Source organism: Theropithecus gelada, chromosome 1 (genome assembly GCF_003255815.1).
Source record: "Theropithecus gelada isolate Dixy chromosome 1, Tgel_1.0, whole genome shotgun sequence".
Taxonomy (NCBI): domain Eukaryota; kingdom Metazoa; phylum Chordata; class Mammalia; order Primates; family Cercopithecidae; genus Theropithecus; species Theropithecus gelada.
Window position 1 is genome coordinate 195,374,468 of NC_037668.1, and position 14,389 is coordinate 195,388,856.

Sequence of the window (14,389 nt, forward strand, 5' to 3'; positions counted from 1 at the left end):
AGTTAGATGGAAGGAATAAATTCTAGCGTTCAATAGCACATCAGTGATTATAGTTTAAATAGACAATATATTGTATATTTCAAAATAACTAGAAAGATTTAAAATGTTCCCAACATAAAGAAATGATAAATGATAGAGGTGATGGATATCAAATACCATTATTTGATCATTACACATTGTATACATGTAACAAAATATCACATGTACCCCGTAAACATGTACAAATATTATGTATTAATAAAAGATAATCAAAATTTAAGAAAAGAAAAAATAATCTGAAGAATCTTCTGACATTATACATGAGTGGGACAGGAATCTTGTTGGGAGTGAAAGGGGAAAGCCATTACTCTCACTCATCTGAGGGTAATGGAAAATTACCCTCAGGTAATTACTCAGGAAAATTACTACATCAAGTTTATGAAGCTCTACTTGCTAATCTACTTCCAAGGTTTTCTCATATACAATCAAATGTTTGAATCCATTTCTTCTAATAACAGAGTCATATAAATAAATTATTATAATCTTTTCATGTTTCCCAGACATCATCATACTGGTGGTGTTTATTTTGAGAGTACAGACTTTTATATCAGCAGCACTGGGATCCAATTTGTGATTGGTCCTTTAACCAGTCACATGACCTTGGGCTATTTTCTTAAACTCTCTAAGGCTCAATTTCTATACTTATAAAGTGCAAACACCTATCTCAGGGCTGTTGAAAGAATTAAGCAAAATCATAGATGTAAAGAACTTAGCATTCACTGAGTGTTTATTATTAGTATTTTCCTACCACTTGAAAGGAAATTCCAGAGGGCTGAAGTGAGGAAGAGACAGAAAAGTTCTTCTCATGTACTTTCTGATCCAAGGAAAGGCCAAACAGTTCGCATCTCAGAGATAAACTTACATTTCCTTTCAAGAAACAGATATGTTAATTTGCTCACTCATTGTAATAATTTCAGTATATATACCAAAATAGCATGATGTACACCTTACCTCATATGATTTTTAAAAAGAAAGAAATGGTGGCTAGACTCAGAGCAATACTCAGAAAGGCCTAATGAATAGGACTCAAAACGTCACTAGGTATTTCATTGTTTGATGGGCCTGATTCTCATAATGTAATTTATGTTTTAACAACACATATTGTCAAAGAACATCTGGTAGACACAGAGGGCCTGTCTGCCACATTACTTTTTCCTTCTTGACAAATATTCCTAGAGGAGGTGAGAATCAGACATTCTTCCAGGACATCCTTTTGTTCTTCTTGAAATAACCCAAATCATTTCTGTACATGTATTTAATCCAGCGGTGCAGGAAAATTGCAGCCTTCTTATTCTTGCTAAGGTTCCAAATGCAGGTGTGAGCTGACTTCCCAAGAAACTCTTTTAAAGAATTCCTGTCAAGAGACTGCTTAATTATATCTCTAGGGCATAGCATGGACATATTACATGAATTTAAATTTTCTTATTGTTTTCTGATCTTAGTCACTGAAGACAATGAAGACCCTGAAGACACTCAGGCACTGAAGACAATTTTGGAGTACCTTCCCAGTTTGCCTCCTCCTTTAACTGTGCTCCTCACCTATAGCTCATAGTTGTGTTACCAGAAAGGGGACTCAATCCAGACCCCAACAGAGGGTTCTTGGATCTCACACGCACACAAAAGAATTCGAGCTGAGTCCATAGAGTAAATTGAAAACAAGTAAAAGCAAAGGAATAAAGCATGGCTATTCCATAGGCAGAGCAGCCCCCAAGGGCTGCTGGTTGCCCATTTTTATGATTATTTCTTGATTATTTCTTGATTTCTTGCTAAATAAGGGGTAGAGTTTTCATGCCACCCCTTTTTAGACCATAGAGGGTGACTTCTCGACACTGCCATGGCATTTGTAAACTGTCATGGTGCTGGTGGGAGCGTAGCAGTGAGGAAAACCAGAGGTCACTCTCATTGCCATCTTGGTTTATGGTGGGTTTTAGCCAGCTTCCTTACTGCAGCCTGTTTTATCAGCAACATCTTTATGACCTGTATTTTGTGCTGACCTCCTATTTCATCCTGTGACTGGCAATGCCTTAACTGCTTGGGAATGCAGCCCTGTAGGCCTCAGCATTATTTTGCCCAGCTCCTATTCAAGATGGAGTTGCTTTGGTTCAAAGGCCTCTGAGAGTTGGGGGTGGTCAGAAAGAGAGAGACACAGCCATACTGTACAATGTGACCTTACTCCCTGGTCACAGTTGATTGATAGGACAAGAAGTGAGACTCTGCCAGAACAATTGGTGACCATTCTCAGTGAAATGAGAATTGAAAGCAAGGGCAAAGGCTACCAAGACAGAGATAATCCATCACTCCATCATTTGTTCCATGGCTGAAACCAGAACATGCAAACTGGGAAGCTGAGGTTGCCCGTGTTTTCTGTTATGTGGACTAGGGAGCAGAGAATTCCACCCACAAGGAAAGAGAAAACTCAAGCATATGTTCAGAGCAAAGCAAAGCTTGAATAGAAAGAGTCTATTTCCTGGTTTCTGGCGGCTTTCTCATCTCTGGTCGCATCCCAAGGTCTTGGCTGCATTCTTGCCATTGAGTTTTATATCAACCTTGCATCCATATACTAAACATTCCTCTTTTCACCTAGCTCAACCTACGATCCAATCATTGATGTAACTGATATACTGAGCTTCAGTCATCTTTTCCCAGCACCTTGATTTTTTTTGTTGTTGTTGTTCTGAACGTATTACCTGAGTTCTCTGTCTTCTGTTTCCCTTAGAGCGCTCTGGCCCTACATTTTGTACATAGGGAGGTATGTTTTCTTACTTAGGGGCCACATATGACTAGATTACCTTACCTGCACTTACATTGCCAGTTTGCTTACATCTAACATGGACTCTTTCCTCTCTAGGGAAGTGCTTATTACCCCATTCCTCAATTTCCATAGAGAGGCAAAGATTTCCATTCCACTTCCAGGAGAGATCAGTAAGGGAAGAGGGGACATTTCTGTCCCTTTTCTATATCTTACTCATTCCTTCTCACAGTCAAAGTAGTGCTCCTCTTATTAGGATTTGGAAAAGTGATTAGACTCACAAAGCAAGCTGTGGTCTTTTCGCTTGCTCCTGTTTCACTGTGGAAAGAAAGCATAGAGATGTGTCAATCCTTTTCTCCTTTCCTGTCAGGGCTGTCCATTCTCCCTGGATTAACGGAGATTGTAGATCTCTTTGTATCTGTCTTGGCAAATATTTACCCATCACACTAGACTATTTTGTTTTGGGGAGGGGATGGGGTGCAGTGGACAGGCAGGGGTAATCATATCCCAAGATCTAGACTTGTGAGGCAGGAAGAGGTAGGACATGGGAGGAAGGTTTGGAATGCAGATCCGAGATGCATTCTCCAACTTTGCTTTATATATAGTAAACTAATATGTGATCCTTGGTCCTCAAGTCTATTTATAAATTGACTAAATCGTTTAGATAAGAGAATATGATTGGTCTCTTGGAATCCTCACCAGTGTTGAAGATACTTTAAGAAATGCTGAGTTGCATTAAATAAATAAGCATCTATCTAGAGAATAAGGTGTATGCCTTAGGACTCTGCAATGTTATTGCCTATTAAAAGATATATAATCTATCAATCAATCTTAGTTGTTCTGCTTTATTCCCTAAACTAGTAAAAGGTAATATATTTTACCCAGTGGCTATAGTCAAATACCTTTAAATCTTCCTTGATTCCTTTCTTTGCCGCACTAACCACGATCACCAAACGATCACCAGCTCCTATTGATTTTCCCTTCCCAATGTTTCATCTATACCTTGAACTGCCTAAGTTCAAGCCCTTCTATCTGTAGTTTTCATTATTGCTGTAGATTTTTAGTTGCCTTCTTTGCCTCTAACTCTCTTTCTAAGGTGTAGCAAGATTTATTTTTGTGAAATAATCTGATGAGATAAGTGCCCTGACTAAAAATCTTAGGTAGTCTCTTTGCACAATCTGCCCCAACCTAGCAAGTCTCAGCAACTTTGTTTTCTTCCATCTTCTTTTACCATGTCCTGATATCTCTACATCTGTAGCCACCATGCTCCCACTTGATAACTGAGCCATGTGGATATAGTCACCATATCTTAAATTACATGTTTTTTCACATGCAATTAAATGCCCAATGATTTCCCTATGCCTGCCCAGACTCTACCTCACTGCCTCAAGAACAATCATTTATCCTTGGAGTCCCATGTAAAAATTTAAATCATATGTGCAATGGATTCACATTTGCTCCTCATCACTATTTCCAAACTATTCTCTTTCTTTCTCTCCTCAGTAGGTACTCTAGGGGTTAATCTTACATAAATCATATTACCCATTATCCCTCATTGTTTATGTCACCAACCAGCCCCCAGGTAATACCCCTTTATTTCCCACTGATTTTAGTTCTTGGTTCACTTTCACCCTATCCAATACAACTTATGTCTTAATTCTTGGACGACTGCAATACACCCATTAGAGATTCGATCTAACACTCTAGCGTCTCAGTTTCTTAAACTCCTCTTTTTCAGTGATCTGACCCTCATACTACCTCAGTTATTCAGTTATATGTTCATAACCCTAGACCTTCTCATCACCAATAATCCCTGTATAATCTCAATTTAGTTTATCCCATTCTCTGACCATAACTTCCAACTATCACTTTATTCTCTCTAATTCCTCAATTCCAACTTCACCAGGATCTGCAATCCATTCCTCTTCCTATCTTTTCACTGTCTGTAACCTTATTAATATCCTCTCTTTCATACTTACTCATCTTAAGGTTAATTAGCATATTCAGTTATTTGTATACACTCTCAATTCCTTGTCCATGCTATACTCACTTGAAAAAAATCACAACCCTGTTTAAATTTATCATTGTGCCTACAACCATGCAAAAGAATGAGTTGAAGACAAATGCACAAGATTATGAACCTTACGTTAGCCTGTCTGCTGTTTGATGATCATACTACACTGTTCCAATGCATTCATTCTACCATATACTTGATGGCTATTTTGTTCTTTCTCCTCTCTTCTCAAACCCACAATACACCACCTCAATCTTTACTCTCAGATAATGATCTTTTTTTTTTCTACTTCACTTAGAAAATTAAAGCAAGTAAAAAAAGATTTCCATAGACTCTCACCACCCCCTCCAGAATCTGCACACATAAACTCCCACCTGCTTCTAGGGAGGATTTATTTATCATGTTCCTATTTAAAATTCAATCCTCCCATTTGCAAACCAGATTCTATCTTGTCTTAACTACTCAATGACATTATGCTAGCAATTCCTCTCTTAAATCATTAATTTTTCCATCTCTATCAAATCTTTCCCATCAATATACATATACACAATAAAATTATTTCTTCCACCTTCAGCTCAAACCATAAGAATCCTAGAAGAAAACCTAGGAATCACCATTCTGGACATTGGCCTTGGAAATAATTTATGACTAAATCCTCAAAAGCATTGCAACAAAAATAGAATTTGACAAATGGGACCTAATTAAACCAAAGAGCTTCTGCACAGCCAAAGAAACCATTAACAAAATAAACAGACAACCTACAGAAGGAGAGAAAACATTCACAATATGCATATGATAAAGTTCTAATATCCAGGATCTATAAGGAACTTAAACAATTCAGTAAGCAAAAAACAAATAACCTCATTAAAAAGTGGGCAAAAGACATGAACAGACGCTTCTCAAAAGAAAACATCCAAGCAGCCAACAAACATGAAAAAAATGTTCAACATCACTAATCATCAGAGAAATTGCAAGTCAATACCACAATAAGATACCATCTGACACCAGACAGAATGGCTATTATTAAAAAGTCAAAAAACAGCAGACACTAACGAGGCTGCAGAGAAAAAGGAATGCTTATACACTGCTGGAAATAACGTAAATTAGTTCAGCCACTGTGGAAAGAAGTTTGGAAATTTCTCAAAGAACTTAAAATGAAACAACTGTTCCACCCAGTAATCCCATTACTGGCTATATTCCCAATGGAAAACAAATCATTCTACCAAAAAGACACATGCATGTGTATGTTCACTGCAGCAATATTCACAATAGCAAAGACATGGAATCAACCTAGGTGTCCATCCATAGTGGATTAGATAAAGAAAATGTGGTACATATACACCATCGAATAATACATGGTCATAAAAAAGAATGAACTTATGTCCTTTGCTGCAACATGGATGCAGCTGGAGACCATTATCCTAAGTGAATTAATTCAGGAACAGAAAAACAAATACCACATGTTCTCACTTGTAAGTGAAAGCTATGCATTGGGTACTCATAGATGTAAAGATGGCAACAGTAGACACTGGGGACTCCTAGAGGGGGAAGGAAGAGAGGTAGGCAAGGGTTGAAAAACTATTGGGTACTATGCTCACTACCTGGGTGACAGAATCAATCATACCCCAAACATCAGCATCACACAATATATCCATGTAACAAACCTGCACATATACCCCTGAATCTAAAACAAAAGTTGAAATTATATGAAAAATGATTTCTTCCATCTTATAAACAAGAATCTTTCTCTTAATCCTACTTCTCTTGCCTGACATTGCCTTACTCGCTTGCAAATTTGTCTCTCTTTCCAGCAAAAACTCCTTGAAAGAGTTTTCTGTACTCCTTCTCTCTAATTCTTCTCTTTCCAAACTTAATTGTATCTATTCCAATCCAATTTTTGGTCCTACCTAGTCTACCAAAATTGCAACAGTCAATTATCAGTTCTCTTCTTATCTGACTTATTAGAAATATTTGATATATTCGATTCCTCTGCCCTCCTGGATAAACTTTCTTCATTTGGCTTCCAGAACACCCTACTCTTGATTTAATTTACTGGTCTATTTTATTGGTCAGTCCTCCTTCGTATCCTTTAATGGTTTTTCCTTTTCTTCCCAAACTTAATGATTATGCATTCTAGGATTCATCCTTTGTTCTTTTCTCTGTTTTTACTCATTCCTTTGGTAATCTCATCCAGAATCATGACCTTAAACAGTATCTCTATGCTGATGGCTCCCAATATTCCATCTCCAGCCTAGTAGTCTCTCCTGAACTTAGATTTGCATATTCAATTGGCTCCTCAACACATTCACTTGGTGTCATACCAACACTCACCAATGTTGAGTTTGAGCTGCTCTAATTCCTGATCTTCTTTCACCATGAAAACTGTTTTACCACCAACTTTCCCTATCTCAAATGATAGAAACTATGTTCTCCTGGTAGTTCAGGCCAAACATTTGACACTCACCTTTGACTTTTCCTTTATTACACCCTCTCACCCAACCATTCAGCAAATCTAGTTGGTTTTCGTTTTGTGTATATGCAGAACCCAAACGCTTCTCACTACTTTCAGTGCTACACCCTGGTCTGAGCCACCATCACCTCTCTCCTGAAATGCAGCAATATTCTAACATAGGGGACAGCAACGTTTTACATAGGGAATAATATAGTAAGTATTTCTTTGTTTCATGGGCCATACAGTCATTGTGGCAACCACTCACCTCTATTATGGTAATGCAAATGGGCCTGGCTATGTCCCAATAAAAGTTTATTTACAAAAAGCAATAAGCCAGATTTGGATCATGAACCATAGTTTACCAAGTCCTGGGCTAACTGGTCTCCTTGCTTCCATTCTTACCCCAGTTATCATTTCTTGACACAGAAGCGAGGAATCTTTTTAAGACACAAGTCATATGTCACTTCTCTGCAATGCTCCGCTTCTCACTCAGAATAAAAGTGAAAGTCCTTTCAATGACCTACAAGATCCGACATAATCTTGCCCCAGTCATATTCCTGAACCTCATATATGACTACACTCTCTCCTTCATTCACTGCTGCAGCTGCACTGACCTCTTGCTATCTCTCAAATGGGCCACGTACGCTCAAGACTTAGGGCATTGCACTAGCTATTCCCTTTTCCCCCAGATCAACATGGCTTATGCCCTCATCTTTGCATTTCTTTTCTCAAATGCCACCTCTTCAATGAAGCCAATACCGACCACTCTTGGAAGTTACAAACATCCCCTATGAATTCCAATCCCCTTTTCTATTCTATTCCCTTCCCCACCACTTTCTAACATAAAAATAATTCACTTATTTATATTTATGACCTCTCCACCTCTCCTAGAATATAAGCTCTATAAGGCCAGGAACCTTGGTTTTATTCCTGGATGTAGCCTGAGATCCTTGAGCAGTGCCTGGCACATAGTACGCATTAAAAAATGTGTTGAGGCCGGGCACGATGGCTCATGCCTGTAATCCCAGCACTTTGGGAGGCCGAGGTAGGTGCATTACTTGAGCTCAGGAGTTCGAGACCAGCCTGGGCAACATGGCAAAACCCCGTCTCTACTAAAAATACAAAAAATTAGCCACACGCCCATAATCCCAGCTACTTGGGAGGCTGGGGCACCAGAATCACTTGCACGTGGTAGGCGGAGGTTGCAGTGAGCCAAGATCATGTCACTGCGCTGCAGCCTGGGCGAAACAGCAAGACTCTGTCTCAAAAAAAACAGAACAAAACCAAACCAAAAAATGTGTTCAATGAATGAATCTCTGTAACCTCCCTCAAATCCCAGAGATGGAGTGAGTTATTCTTTTACCTATATTATTTTAACTTTTTGTATATACCACTCATTTAGTCCATTTTATACTGAATTATTACTATCATTTATGTATCTATCTGTACCATTACTGATCCATGTTTATTTGCTGAAACTAATACAGTGTCTGTCATGCAACAAAAGATCAAATTGTGCCAACTTAATGAATGTACAAAAGTGCCATATATACGTAGTTCTCTGACACCAAATTACTAGCTCTGGAAGTCAGCTATTGTTTTAAAAGTCTCTCCTCAACCCCCACTCTAAATACATGTATACACACACTCCACTAATAGAGATAATTTAAAACTATTTTTCACATATTTGCTTAATTAGCTTGCAGTGACCTCTGCAAAAACACTGGCCTCTGATGATTATAAGAGGTAGTTTTTTGGCATGGACACCAAAGCATCAAAGAGTCAGCTGGAACTAAGGAAAGCAATAACACAACTGGTTTTAATTACTCATGACAGGCAGCTGAAGATATCTGACACAGGCCTTCTCTCCAATACATCACTCAAAACAGGCCAGTTACAGGAAATGGTAGAGAGAAAAAAAATCAAGATGGGGCCAAAATGTGTCCATAATACAAAGCAGATCATCTTTCACGTGGATGACCTTATTCACTTTGTTTTATATTTTTATGATGGGCCCAAATCTATAAAACTGCTGATGCTTTAAGACTTTGCATGCTTCTATGCTAGTGCTTAGGATTGGTGGCTCAGGTTCTCAAAAAAGGAAGCAGATGAAGAGTGCACCCATTCATGAATCACTATATAAATCAAGAGGTCCTCCAAAGTTCATCTAGGATTGCGGGCATGTTTGCAATTAGCTCATTTGTGACATCAGGTGAGCACCTTCTAATCAACATTCACAGAAGGATTAACGTCATCTATAACCTAGTTAGTTTCTTCTGACCTCTTGCATAGCAGGAAATGAGTAAGGATTTTGTTATTAATATAACCTACTCACAATCGCAACATATCTATCTCTCTTATCAAGTGTACACACTCACCTAATTAAACTATGGACTTCAGATTGCTCATATCCTCGGACTGTCTCCTCTTTAAAAAAAAAAAAAAAAAAAAAAAAAAAAAAAAAAAAAAGGAGGGCTGGGCGCGGTGGCTCAGGCCTGTAATTCCAGCACTTTGGGAGGCCGAGGTGGGCAGATCACCCTAGACTGGGAGTTCAAGACCAGTCTGACCAACATGGAGAAACCCCGTCTGTACGAAAAATACAAAATTAGCCAGGCGTGGTGGCACATGCCTGTAATCCCAGCTACTCGGGAAGCTGAGGCAGGAGAATGGCTTAAACCCAGGAGGCGGAGGTTGCAGTGAGCCAAGATCGCGTCATTGCACTCCAGCCTGCGCAACAAGAGTGAAACTCCGTCTCAAAAAAAAAAAAAAAAAAAAAAAGAGAGAGAGAGAGAGAAAGAAAGACAGAGAGATTTCCTAACTAGGCAGGATTTTACCTCAGGATCCAGTCTTGCTACAATCTTCTCCCAGACGCTTGCCCGATCTCAGTGTGCACCGAGCTTCTCGTTTCTGTGCACTTCCTGATTCTTGCCACTTGCATTGTTTGATAACTGTTTTGACCAGTCTTGCACACCGTAGTTTTCGTGGAACTTAAAAAGCCCGTCGTTTTTCCTGCTGCTTTGTTGATTCCTGTTTGACGCCTTCAGAAATCAAGAATATCCCAAGTCCTTCTACTTTTATTATCACCTTGCATTATTTCAGCAAAGCTTTTGAGTTCCTGAAGTGTAGTAGGAACGGTAATAGAGACTGAGACTCTAACCGTGAATACTCCATCAGTGAGCTCAGAATTTAATAGAGGAGATGGCAAGTAAACAGACGATTATGAAGTCACGGAAGTGCTGTGATATGGTAAGCAGAGGGGAACCCAGAATACGGGGTGCTTAGCCCAGCACCCAGGGAGTAAGGGAAGCTTTCCTGGAGTCAGCAACATCTAAGTGGTATGGGCCTGACAAAAATTAAAAATAAAATATATATGCCAAGGAAGTAACATGTAAAAATGCCACAAATTATGGCTCCCTAAGGGACCTACAAGTACTTAAGTATAGGTGCAGGAGTGGAGAGGGAAGGCAGGGCCAAATCACAAAAGGCTTTATATGCCATTCTAAGGAGACAGAAATTCATCCTCTTGGTGGTGGGGAGTCATTGAAAGTTTAGCATCAAGATGATGCTAGCCTCATAGGAGGAGTTGGGAAGGAGTCCTTTCTCCTCAGATTTTTGGAATAGTTTCTGTAGGAATGGTACCAGCTCTTCTTTGTACATCTAGTAGAATTCAGCTGTGAATCCATCAGGTCCTGGCCTTTTGTTGGTTGGTAGGCTGTTACTGATTCCATTTCAGAGCTCATTATTGGTCTATTCAGGGAATCAACTTCTTCCTTGCTCAGTCTTGGGGGGGTGTATGTGTCCAGGAATTTATTCATCTCTTTTAGGTTTTCTAGTCTGTGTGTAGATGTGGTCATAGTAGTCTCTGATGGTTGTTTTTATATCTGTGAGGTCAGTAGTAACATTTCCTTTATCATTTCTAATTGCGTTTATTTGGGTCTTTTCTCTTTTCTTCTTTATTAGTCTAGCTAGTGGTCTATCAGTTTTCTTTTTTTTTTTTTTTTGAGTCTCACTCTGTCACCAGGCTGGAGTGCAGTGGCGCCATCTCCACTCACTGCAAGCTTCGCCTTCCGGATTCACGCCATTCTCCTGCCTTAGCCTCCTGAGTAGCTGGGACTACAGGCGCCTGCCACCACGCCCAGCTAATTTTTTGTATTTTTACTAGAGACGGGGTTTCACCATGTTAGCCAGGATGGTCTCGATCTCCTGACCTCGTGATCCACCCGTCTCAGCCTCCCAAAGTGCTGGGATTACAGGCATGAGCCACAGTGCCTGGCCTTTCTTGGTTTTTTTTCCAAAAAAGAACAAAACAAAAAACAACACTTGGATTCATTGATCTTTTGAATGTTTTTTCGTGTTTCAGTTTCCTTCATTTCAGCTTTTTCGTTGTTGTTGTTATTTCTCATCTTCTGCTACCACTGGGGTTGATTTGTTCTTGCTTCTCCAGTTCTTTCCATTGTGAAGTTAGTTTGTTAATTTTAGATCTTTCTAACTTTCTGATGTGGGCATTTAGTGCTATGAATTTCCCTCTTAATATTGCCTTAGCTGTGTCCCAGAGATTCTGACATATTGTATCTTTGTTCTCATTATTTTCAAAGAACGTCTTGATTTCTGTCTTAATTTCATTATTTACCCAATATTCATTCAGAAGCTTGTTGTTTAATTTCCATGTAATTGCATGGTTTTGAGCAATTTTCAGTCTTCTATTTTTATTGTGCTGTGGTCTGAGAGTGTGTTTGGTATGATTTCAGTTCTTTTACATTTGTTGAGAATTGTTCTATGTCCAATTGTGTGGTTGATTTTAGAGTATGTGCCATATGGCAATCAGAAAAATGTATATTCTGTTGGTTTTGGGTGGAGAGTTCTGTAAAGGTCTATCAAACCCATTTGACCTAATATTGAGTTTAGGTCCTGAATATCTTTATTAATTTTCAGCCTTCATGATCTAACATTGTCAGTGGAGTGTTGAAGTCTCCCACTATTATTCTGTGGGAATCTATTTCTCTTTGTGGGTCTCTAAGAACTCGCTTTATGAATCTGGATGCTCCTGTGTTGGGTGCATATATATTTAGGATAGTTAGGTATTTTTGCTGAATTGGACCCTTTACCTTTATGTAATTCCCTTCTTCATCTTTTTTTTATCATTGTTGGTTTGAAATCTGTTTTGTCTGTAATTAGAATTGCTATGAATTTCCTATATCTAGAAAACCCCATAGTCTCAGCCTAAAAGCTCCTTCAGCTGATAAATAACTTCATCAAAGTTTCAGGATATAAAATCAATGTATAGGCCGGGCGCGGTGGCTCAAGCCTGTAATCCCAGCACTTTGGGAGGCCGAGACGGGCGGATCACAAGGTCAGGAGATCGAGACCATCCTGGCTAACACGGTGAAACCCCATCTCTACTAAAAAAAAAAATACAAAAAACTAGCCGGGCGCAGTGGCGGGCGCCTGTAGTCCCAGCTACTCGGGAGGCTGAGGCAGGAGAATAGCGTGAACCCGGGAGGCGGAGCTTGCAGTGAGCTGAGATCCGGCCACTGCACTCCAGCCTGGGCGGCAGAGCGAGACTCCGTCTCAAAAAATAAATAAATAAATAAATAAATAAAATAAAATAAAATCAATGTATAAAAAACATTAGCATTCCTATACACCAAAACAGTCAAACCAAGATCCAAATCAGAAGGCAATCCTACTCAAAAATGTAACAAAAAGAATAAAATACATAGGAATACAGCTAACAAGGGAGGTAAATGATCTCTACAATGAGAATTACAAAATACTGTTCAAAGAAATCAGAGAAGACACAAACAAATGGAAAACACTCCATGCTCATGGAAAGAAAAAATCAGTATCATTAAAATGGTTATACTGCCCAAAATGATTAACAGATTCAATGCTATTCCTATCAAACTACCAAAGACATTCTTCACAGAACTAGAAGAAACTATTTTAAAATTCATATGGAACCAAAAAAGAGTCTGAATTGCCAAGGCAATCCTAAGCAAAAAGAACAAAGCTGGAGGTATCATGTTACCCTACTTCAACAAGGCTAGAGTAACCAAAACAGCATGTTACCGGTACAAAAACAGGCACATAGACCAATGAAACAGAATAGAGAGCCAAGAAATAAGGCTACATATCTGCGACCATCTGATCTTCGATAAAGCTAACAAAAAATGAGCAATGGGGAAAAGACTCACTATTTAATAAATGGTGCTGGGATAACTGGTTAGCCATTTGCAGAAAATTGAAGCTGGACCCCTTTCTTATACCATATATGAAAATGAACTTAAGAGGAATTAAAGACTTAAATGTAAAACCCAAAACTATAAAAACCCTGGAAAACAACCGAGGGAATACATTCTGGACATAGAAACAAGCAAAGATTTCATGAAAAGCACACCAAAAGCAATCACAACAAAAGCAAAAATTGACAAGTGGGATCTAATTAAACTTAAGAGCTTCTGCACAGCAAAAGAAACTATCAACAGAGTAAACAGACAGCCTATGGAATGGGAGAAAATACTTACAAACAATGCATCTGACAAACATCTGATATCTGGCATCTGTAAGGAATTTAATTTGCAAGAGAAAAACAACCCCATTAAAAAATGGGCAAAAGGATATGAACAGACACTTCTCGAAGACATGTGGCCAAGAACCACATGAAAAAAACCTCGATATCACTGATTATTAGAGAAATGCAAATCAAAACCACAATGAGATACCATCTCACACCAGTCAGAATGACATTATTTAAAAGTCAAAAAATAACAGATGCTGGCGAGGTTGCAAAGAAAAAGTAACATTTATATACTGTTAATGGGAGTGTAAATTAATTCAACCATTGTGGAAAGCAGTATGGCAATTCCTCAAAGAGCTAAAAGCAGAACTACCATTCCACCCCTCAGCAATCCCATTACTGGGTACTTAGCCAGAGAAATATAAATCACTGTACCATAAAGAAACATGCATGCAAATGTTCATTGCAGCACTATTCACAATAGCAAAGACATGGAATCAACATAAATGCCCATCAATGACAGATTGGATAAAGAAAATGTGGTACATACACACCATGGAATACTATGCAGCCATAAAAAAAGAATGAAATCATGTATTTTCCAGGAACATGGATGGA